We start from the raw sequence: 9,564 nt of genomic DNA, 5'->3' as shown, positions 1-9,564 counted from the left end.
AAAAAAAAAAAAAAAAAAAAAAAAAGAAAAGCCATAGTTGTAAAGGAGGGTTGCTTAACTAGTTTTGTTTTCAACTCTAAGTCAGGGAGAGCTGGCCTGCTGGGTACAAGCTTCTTTTATAACAATCCCTCAGTGGTGTTCTTTAGTTTGAAAACCTATGAAGAAAATGAAAATGTGTGTTGAGGATGACTGTAAGATAGTTGTTCTTAAAACTGATTCTGTCCCATCAACCTGGGGATCTTATAAAAGGATTCCTCAGTCTCACATGATTATTGCTAGGATTTTTTTCTTGCTTCAGTATTCTTATTACTGTGACTTAGAGGTTGCATATACAAACTTCAGGCTTCAAGTTGTAAGCAGTGGATATCTATTGACAGGCTTGGGCCATTTCAATATGCCATAGAAAAGCACTGTCCAATAAAAATATAATGAGAACAACATATATAATTTTGTATTTTCTAATAGCATTATTAAACAAATAAAAAGAAGCAAGTGAAATAAATTCTTAATAATTTTACTTAATCCAACGTAACTGAAATATTATTTTATCTTGAAATTAATAAAATGTACTACTGAGCTATTTTACATTCTTTATTATGCATACTAAGTCTATACAAAGTACAGTGTGTATTTTATACTTTCAGCTAATCTCAATTTGGACTAGCCATATTTCAAATGCTTAATAGCTACATATGGATACAGGCTACTGTATTAGACAGTACAGATCTGGAAGACCTGGGTTATGGCTATATGATGTTCCAGTGCTGACACTGATGCAATTGCTTAAAGTATTTATCTGTATTTTCTTAATGTTAATGATTCCTGCTAAGCTGTAAACATTCTAATGGTGTCTGAAGTAAAAAGAGATCATTCACAGTGTGTGAAAATGGTTACCAGATAATTTAATGCAAAGTGCCACAAAACTTCCTCTAGGATACAATACTTCTTGTATTTACTGTTATTCATTCTTGTCCAGTATTATGTGGGTCATATAAATAATGCTTCACAATATATATTGAATATGCTATAAAAAATTGACTTCTATGTTTGAATCCATATACAGCTAATAACAAACAGAGACTGATAGCAACAGAAGAGTCATTTGTGAGTAGCAGTAGCATCAGGTGAGTTTGCATGGACTAAAAAAACATAGCTCAGGGAGGCATAGAACTGGAGCTATAGATAGAACATATAAGACTACATGCAAGAGAAAAGATATGAGCATACAGACAGAAAGACATCTGTATTAGCATGGATCTACATGCTTAAAACTGGATTCAAAGAAAGACTTGGTAAGTCTAATATTTTGAATATTTTATTAGACATAAAAATGAATTTCACAGTAATCCCAGTGACATATAAAAATCACATGTGATAATAAGCAAACAATAATATCAAACTATTTTGCCGTCTCAAAAAGCCAATTCAACTATCATAATGTTACTCTTCAGTTATGAAAATTCACTCAAGCAAAATGTTGCCTAATTACGAACAGACCACCATGACTGACCAAAATTTTGAGAGAGAGAGGAATCTAAAGATTAAATATAGTCATGTCAAATGGTAATTGACTGAGGGTCTTCTAACTACATCTCAAACAAATATTATTATATGTGAATATTCATTCCAAATTACAAAGAACAGAGAAATTAAAATGAAGAAGACAGGGCAGAGAGAAGATACAGAAAGCTCTGATATTGGGAAAGACTAATAAGAAATTAGATCAAACAGCCAGATAAATATTTACAAAAAATATAAAAATAAATTAAGAAAAAACTATAGATATTTTAGTTTAAATGCTTTTTACAAGTTTTTAAAATTTCTTTTTAAATTGATACATAGTATTTTACATATTTATGGGGTACACATGAGTATTTGTTACAGGTATAGAATGTGTAATGATCAAATCAAGGTATATGGGGTATTTATCACAGAGATTTGAAGTGGTGGGGGGATAAAGACAGGGTGGTTAGTGGTTACAAACGTACAGTTAGAAGTTCTAAAGTTCCATGGTGACTATGGTTAGCAATAATGTATATTTCATAGTAAGAGAGAATTTGAAATGTTTCCAACACATAGTAACTATAAATACTCATGTTTAAATGCTTTTGATTGCAAGTAACAGAAAACTCAAACTCAAATTGTTTTAAACAATGAATGAAATGTATTGACAAAATGTAGTTGAAAAAACCTAGAGGTAAGATTTCAGGCATAATTTTATTAGGCCTCTAGCTTAGTTTTTCTGTGATTTTTCTCAATGTTGCCACGCTCCATGTGTTGCAATTGTTTTCAGGCTGTTCTTTATCATTGTAGCAAAATGGCTACTGCAGTTACAGAATTTATATCACCATGCTACATCTTTGTAGGAAAGTCCTGTATTTTATTCTGAACCAATCTGAACCAATCATGGTGCCCAGAAAAATACTACACATTTATTATTTTGGGTCAGGATTATTGACTATACATAATTTAATTGGTATTGCAGAGGAAGTGAGATTATGCTAACTGGATTATAGCTCTCAGTGCTCATCCCTATGATGAACATCAATCCGATCCAAATTGCATGGCTGCCGCAAAATGAGGGAGGGATGGAACAGGTGCTGCGAAGACAAATATCCACTTTATGAAGACTAGGATATATGGTCCTGTATGATATATCTGAAAATCCAACAAAAGAAGTTTCAGTTAGTCATAATGTGATCTACCTTAAGAAGAAACCTGGCTTTCATTAACTTGCTTAACAGATGCCTGAACCCTTAACAAATAAATAGAAAGTATTGTCATCAGGACAGCCTGGTCTTCAACAGTTTCTCTTTGGTATTTTTATCTGTAGGCACAGATGCTAAAGAAAGCCAGATGACCTGAATGTCACACATGGCCTCATGACCCTCTGTCAGATATCAGAGGGAGTCCAGACCCAGGCAAAATGGGTGCATACCACAGCAGGTGACCTCCAGTTACCTTTAAGTCATTAACATATCACGATAATACTGAAAACTCTCCCCTGAGGGAAGACCCCTGACATTTTGTGTACATGTGATGTATAAAGTAGTATGTTTATGAACTATGCCTGTGTTCCTGGAACTCCTCTCCATACATGTCAACATACTTCTCCCACCCTGCATCTTACTCTTTATAACTCCCATTGACTTTATAACTCCCTGCCATTGCCTAGAGAGAAGGTGCCTTTTGAGCATGAGCTCTACTTCTCCATTCTTTGGCCACTGAATGAAACCTGATTGTTTCTCCAATTGCATGTTCTTTTTTTGTGGCCAATATAAAGTAGGGAAAGAACAGAGCTGATGACAATGTTACATTTGGGCTCAATTATTATGAAGACTTTGACAAATGTTGTTTAATACAAACATTTAATCATTACATGTCATATTTTATCATTAATTAAATCAAATGCAATAATTCTAAAGCAAAATTTTAATATTTTTGTAGATGAATGTAGTTTGTTTATTGAGTCATACCAGTGAAAACCATCTGTTCCATTTTCTTTTTTCCCCAATAAATTGTTTTTTATTATGTAAACATATATAACGGAGTGTTAATAATTTTCAATTTGAGCCATGTAAAAAGATAATTTGTGTAATTTGATAAAAAGATAATTTGTGTAAACTCTAAAATGTTAATCTTTAACAGATATCATTGAAAATAAAGCCTAGATACTGGATCAGAGTTAATTGATAATATTATTTTTGTGAGGTTTTCTTTTGTTTGAGTGTGTGTGTGTGTGTGTGTGTGTGTGTGTGTGTGTGTGTTGGCCTAGGACAGTGTTGTTCAACAGATATGTAATACAAGTAACATATTAGCCATATTAAAAAGTAAAAAAAAGATTATTTTTAAATATATTGTAATAATATATTATAACCCAATATATTTAAAAGATGATGTCAACATTAATTAAATAAAAATATTAAGGAGATATTTTGTCCTGTTTTTTTCCACTGGGATTTCAAAGTGTTGTGTGTATGTTATACTTCCAGCACGCATCAATTAATGCCAGCTGCTAACACATTTTAAGTGTTTAATAGCCCCATGTAGCTAGTGGCTCTCATATTTTATGACATAGGTTCAGAATGATTTATGATTATTCTTTATATGGCCCAAAGGCTCTGGGTGTTAGCCAAAGGTACAATGTACCTTGTACTGTGTAGTATTTTTAATACATTGTTAAGCTTTGTCTTTACTTATTTTATAGATATACTTCACCTAGTTCTGTCCTTGATGCATATTTTGATACAGTTTATTAATTCTGTGTGCTGAGTCTTTGATAATCCCTCTTATTTAATTCTGATTTTACCACCTTGTGCTTGCCACCCTTTTATTTACTTAGAATTTACTGGGATGAACGCCAATAGCTGCCTAATTCCACTTTCTTCAATACTTTCCCTTTCTACAGTATTTTTTTTTTATAGCATTTTCATCTGAATTCTTTAAGCTTTACTTAAAAATTAGCTTTCCTAAGGCATTTATTATATTCTGTTTCTTGGTGCACACACATTCACTTATCAAGCACTCAAGATTGAATAATATTTCACAATTCCCATGTCCCCAGCTTCATTTAACTTGACTTTATTCAGATTGTCCTAAGAAGCTTTTCGTTCATTTATAATACAATCAGAGAAAAGTAAGATGAAGTAACAGACAGAAAGTTTTCTTCCTTCAAGTTGAAAGTATTTCCAAAGACCTATATATTTTGATAAAATTAGATTAATGTCAATAGGATATTAGGAACTATTTCAAAGATTATACTGATATTAATATGAGGTCAATCAAGCACGTCATATTGTTGCATTTAAAAGACAACAAATGGAAAATGCATAGCATATATTGTTTCCAAATAACTTCTCAATATATATTTTCCCCTATGTCCTTTTCCCATCTTGATATAATTAAGTCATTTGAATAGACTTGGCAGCAAAAAGCACTAGTTAAAATTGTGAGCTTTGGAATCAGAAAGTCTTGGGTTCTTAGCTCTGCTACTCACTAGTTGCATGACTTTGAGCAAGTACCTTTATTTCTCTGAGTATTTCATTATTTCTATATAAATGAGGAATGATAAATTTAAATCATCTCATTGACTGTTGAAAAGATTAAGTAAAATAAGTAATGCTTGAACATAATTGACACTCAAAAATTATTTATTAATGTTTTTATTATTAATAATAACCATAGTGCTTCAAGGTAAATTCAGTAGAGTCAGTCTATATATATTTGTCATTATTAATGCAATTTAAGGAACAAAAAATTTTTACTTAAGTATCTAAAACTGTGTTGAGTATAAAACCAATAATTTTAATCACTCTGTACTTTTTGAAACACTAATGAACCAAATATCTTTTTCAAGAATTTAGGAAAATAACGACAAAATGACCCAACAAAAGTAGGAACAAGTTATTTCAGATTAAAAAAAAAGTTACAATCTTATAAAATTGATACATAAACCAAAAGCAATTGTTGTTTCTGTAAAAATAAATTCACACGTGACTGATTGATATGGTTTTGCTATGTCCCCTCCCAAATTTCATCTTGAATTGCAGCTCCCAAAATCCCCATGTGTCATGGGAGGGACCCAGTGGGAAGTAATTGAATCATGGGGGTGGGTTTTTCCCACGCTGTTCTCATGATAGTGAACAAGGCTCGTGAGGTCAGATGGTTTTATAAAGGGCAATTCCCCTGAGTTCATTAAAACAATTTCCTTTATGAATTATCCAGTCTTGCTTATGTCTTTATTAGCATTGTGGGAATGAACTCATACAGTAAATTGGTACCAGGTAGTAGGTCACTGCTGTAAAGATACCCAAAAATGTGGAAGAGACTTTGGAAATGGGTAACAGGCAGAGATTAGAATAGTTTGGAGGAATCAAAGGAAGAAAGGAAAATATGTAAAAGTATGGAACTTCCTAGAGACTGTTGAATGGCTTTTAACAAAATTCTGATGTTGATATGGACAAAAAAGTCCAGGCTGAGGTGGTCTCAGATAGAGATGAGGTACTTGTTGGGAACTGGAGTGAAGGTGACTCTTGTTGTGCCTGGTGGCATTTTACACCTGTGCTAGAGACTTGTGAATCTTTGAACTTGAGATAGATTATTTAGGGTATCTGTCAGAAGAAATTTCTAAGTGTAAAGCGTTCAAGAGGAAGCAGAGAATAAAACTTCGGAAAATTTGCAGCCTGATGATGCAATAGAAAAGAAAAACTCATTTTCTGAGGAGAAATTCAAGCCTGCTGCAGAAACTTGCATAAGTAACAGGGAACTGAATGTTAATCGCTAAGACAGTGGGGAGAATGTCTTCAGGGCATTTCAGAGACCTTTGGAGCAGCCTCTCCCATCACAGGCCCAGAGGCCTAGGAGGAAAAAATGGTTTCCTGGGGAGGGTTCAGGGTCCCCCTGCTGTGGGCAGGCTAGGTACTTGGTGCCCTGAATCCCAACCACTCCAGCCATGGCTAAAAGAGGCCAGTGTTCAACTTAGGCCATGGCTTCAGAGCATGAAGTCCTAAGCCTTGGCAGCTTCCACATGGTGTTGAGGCTGCAGGTGCCCAGAAGACAAGAACTGAGGTTTGGGAACCTCTGCCTAGATTTCAGAGAATGAATGGAAATGCCTGGATGTCCAGGCAAAAGTTTCCTTCATGGGTGGAGCTCTCATGGAGAACCTCTGGTAGGGCAGTGTAGAAGGAAAATGTGGGGTGGGAGCCCCCACACAGAGTCCCCACTGGGGCAGTGCCTAGTGGAGCTGTAAGAAGTGGGCCACCATCTTCCAGAACACAGAATGGTAGATTCACTGACCACTTGCCCGTGTGCCTGAAAAAGCTGCCAACAATGCCATTCTATAAAATTATCTAGAAGGGGGCCTGTGCCATGCAACAACACATGGGTGGAGCTGCCCAAGGCTGCAGGAGCCCACCTCTTGCAGCAGCATGACCTGGATGTGAGATATGGAGGAAAATTAGATCATTTTGGAGCTTTAAGATTTGACTTCCCTACTGGATTTTGGAATTGCATGGAGCCTTTAGCTCCTTTTGTTTTGGCCAATTTCTCCCATTTGGAATGAGCGTATTTACCATGCCTGTAATTGTATCTAATTGTATCTAAGAAGTACCCAATTGTATCTAAGAAGTAACTATCTTGCTTTTGAATTTACAAGCTCATAGGCAGAAGGGACTCTACTTGTCTCAGGTGAGACTTTGAACTATGGGCTTTTGAGTTAATACTGAAATTAGTTAAGAATTTGGAGGGCATTTGGGAAGGCATGATTGGTTTTGAAATATGAGGATATGGGATATGAGATTTGGGATGGGTCAGGGATGGAATGATATGATTTGGCTGTGTCCCCACCCAAATCTGATCTTAAATTGTAGCTTCCATAGTTCTCGTATGTCATGGGAAGAAGCTGGTAGGAGGCAATTGAATCATGGGGATGAGTTTTTCCCAGCCTCTTCTCATGATAGTGAGTAAGTCTCAGGGTATCTGATGGTTTTATAAAGGGTAGATTCCCTGCTCATGATAGTGAGTAAGTCTCAGGGTATCTGATGGTTTTATAAAGGGTAGTTTCCCTGAACACACTCTCTTGCCTGCTGCCATTTAAGATGTTCCTTTGCTCCTCTTTCACCTTCTACCATGATTGTGAGGCCTCCTCAGCCATGTGGAACTGTGAGTTTATTAAACCTCTTTCCTTTATAAATTACCCAGTTTCAGGTATGCCTTTATTAACAACATGAGAATGGACTAATACACTGATCTAACTCAGAAAAATAATAAAATAATACTTAAGCAAATTTAGAAATGAGAAACTGCATATGAAGAATTTAAAAACCAAGAGATAAAGGGGCGCCAAGATGGCTGAATAGGAACAGCTCCAGCCTCCATCTCCCAGCGTGAGCGACACAGAAGATGGGTGATTTCTACATTTCCAACTGAAGAAATGGGTTCATCTCACTGGGGCGTGTTGGACAGTTGGTGCAGGACAGTGAGTGTAGCCCAACGAGCTAGAGCCAAAGCAGGGTGAGGCATCTCCTTACCCGGGAAGCACAAGGGGAAGGATAATTCCTTTCCCTAGCCAAGGGAAACTGTGACACACAACACCTGGAAAATCAGGTCACTCCCACCCTAATACGGCGCTTTACCAAGGGTCTTAGCAAACGGCACACCAAGAGATTATATCCTGCGCCTGGCTCAGAGGGTCCCACGCCCACTGAGCCTCCCTCATTGCTAGCACAGCCGTCTGAGATCTAACTGCAAGGTGGCAGCAAGACTGGGGGAGGGGTGCCTGCCATTGCTGAGGCTTAAGTAGGTAAACAAAGAGGCTAGGAAGCTCAAACTGGGTGGAGCCAAACTCAGCTCAAGGAGGACTGCCTGCCTCTGTAGACTCCACCTCTGGGGACAGGGCATAGCTAAACAAAAAGCAGCAAAAGCCTCTGCAGATGTAAATGTCCCTGTCTGACAGCTTTGAAGAGAGTAGTGATTCTCTCAGCATGGAGGTTGAAATCTGAGAACGGACAGACTGCCTGCTGAAGTGGGTCTCTAACCCCCAGTAGCCTAACTGGAGTGGACCTCAAGCAAACTCCAACAGACCTGCAGCTGAGGGTCCTGACTGTCAGAAGGAAAACTAACAAACAGAAAGGACATCCACACCAAAACCCCATCTGTACGTCACCATCATCAAAGACCAAAGGTAGATACAACCACAAAGATGGGGAAAAAGCAATGCAGAAAAGCTCAAAATTCAGATAATCAGAGTGCCTCTCCCCCTCCAAAGGAATGTAGCTCCTCGCCAGCAATGGAACAAAGCTGGATGGAGAATGACTTTGATGAGTTGAGAGAAGAAGGCTTCAGTTGATCAAACTTCTCAGAGCTAAAGGAGGAACTACGAACCCAGCACAAAGAAACTAAAAACCTTGAAAAAAGATTTGACGAATGGATAACTAGAATAACCAATGCAGAGAAGTCCAAAAATGACCTGATAGAGATGAAAACCATGACACGAGAACTACGTGACAAATCCAAAAGCTTCAGTAACCGACTCGATCAACTGGAAGAAAAAGTATCAGAGATTGAAGATCAAATAAATGCAATGAAGTGATAAGAGCAGTTTAGAGAAAAAAGAGTAAAAAGAAATGAACAAACCTCCAAGAAATATGGGATTATGTGAAAAGACCAAATCTACGTCTGATTTATGTACCTGAAAGTGACGGGGGGAATGGAACCAACTTGGAAAACACTCTGCAGGATATTATCCAGGAGAACTTGCCCAGTCTAGCAAGGCAGGCCAACATTCAAATTCAAGAAATACAGAGAATGCCACAAAGATACTCCTCAAGAAGAGCAACTCCAAGACACATAATTGTCAGATTCACCAAAGTTGAAATGAAGGAAAAAATGGTAAAGGCCAATAGAGAGAAAGGTCGGGTTACCCACAAAGGGAAGCCCATCAGACTAACAGCAGATCTCTCGGCAGAAACTCTACAAGCCAGAAGAGAGTGGGGGCCAATATCAACATTCTTAAAGAAAAGAATTTTCAACCCAGAATTTCATATCCAGCCAAACTAAGTTTCAAAA

The 9,564-nt window shown here is 36.9% G+C and overlaps 1 pseudogene; it reads left to right on the top strand.

The window, feature by feature from the left end:
• Positions 1-1,201: 1,201 nt before the first annotated feature.
• LOC108521494 (5'-nucleotidase domain-containing protein 1 pseudogene) overlaps positions 1,202-9,564 on the top strand; it is a 29,952-nt pseudogene continuing 21,589 nt past the window's right edge.

Source organism: Rhinopithecus bieti, unplaced genomic scaffold (genome assembly GCF_001698545.2).
Source record: "Rhinopithecus bieti isolate Rb0 unplaced genomic scaffold, ASM169854v2 scaffold_61954, whole genome shotgun sequence".
In the NCBI taxonomy this organism is placed as follows: Eukaryota; Metazoa; Chordata; class Mammalia; order Primates; family Cercopithecidae; genus Rhinopithecus; species Rhinopithecus bieti.
Note: the sequence above shows the minus strand (reverse complement) of the source record. Positions and strands in the feature narration are given on the sequence as shown.